Source organism: Monopterus albus, unplaced genomic scaffold (assembly GCF_001952655.1).
Source record: "Monopterus albus unplaced genomic scaffold, M_albus_1.0 scaffold267.1, whole genome shotgun sequence".
Lineage (NCBI taxonomy): Eukaryota > Metazoa > Chordata > Actinopteri > Synbranchiformes > Synbranchidae > Monopterus > Monopterus albus.
In genome coordinates, this window is record NW_018128147.1 from 288463 (window position 1) to 289329 (window position 867).

The window sequence follows — 867 nt, forward strand, 5'->3', positions numbered from 1 at the left end:
CCTAGTCACGGCCTTGCTCACCACGTCCGAGGCTATGTTTTTAGCAGCAGATGCTAAATGAGGCTTAGCCAGATTGAACCCTGTTTTCATCAAAGGCATTACAAAACAAAATAGTTTGGATAAAATTGCTCCAATCCCCTTGCCATATTGCACACTCGACCCACTAAATCCTGAAATCCCGGTGCCCACCTGGTTGTCATAATAGCTTATAAATCGATAGGGGTCAGCTTTGTACACCTGCGTGGTCTTTCTTTTTTTTCACAGGCTCTGAAATGCAGCGTTAGTATCGTCTTCCCGTATCTGAAGTTCACTGGGGAATTTTGGTCGCTTTTTATCTCAATATAAACCGTATCAATATGGTTCTTGGCCAGAGGCAAATAGTGTGGAGGATTAAAACTTTTTGTAATAAGGTCTCCGTAGTCTCCTTCCGTTGTTACACAGTGTAACAGGGGCGTGAATGTATCGCCTACTAACTGATAGCTCACAACATCAGAATAAATGTAGAGGTGATAAAAACCAGCTTTTAAATCCGTAGGACGTGGCGAGCGAACCAGTCCTGGGCCTCCGCTAAACCATTCGTCTTTCTCCACGCCTAGTATGTAATTTAAGGGGGCTGAAAATTTAAGTTTGTAGCGGCCGCTCCCTGCCCACATAAGATCATGCGTATACCCTTCGTAACGCACTCTGATGTCACTAATCCTTTTTAGATGAATGTTCAATTGATTCAAAATGCTTTCTCTCATGTATACTCCTCGCCCAAGCCGTTCGTGGTGTACTTTGTATTTTTTTCATCAGCAGGGAGAAGAATCTCAGGCCGCTCTGGCACGCCGTGTTGCCAGAGCGGGCCATTCCCCTTTTAAATCTAAG

General features: G+C 44.5%; 1 protein-coding gene across 10 annotated transcripts in view; it reads right to left on the reverse strand.

Moving 5' to 3' along the window:
- The window catches only part of dlg2 (discs, large homolog 2 (Drosophila)), a 316297-nt gene that overhangs the window by 249939 nt on the left and 65491 nt on the right, over positions 1–867 (reverse strand). The window lies entirely within an intron of this gene.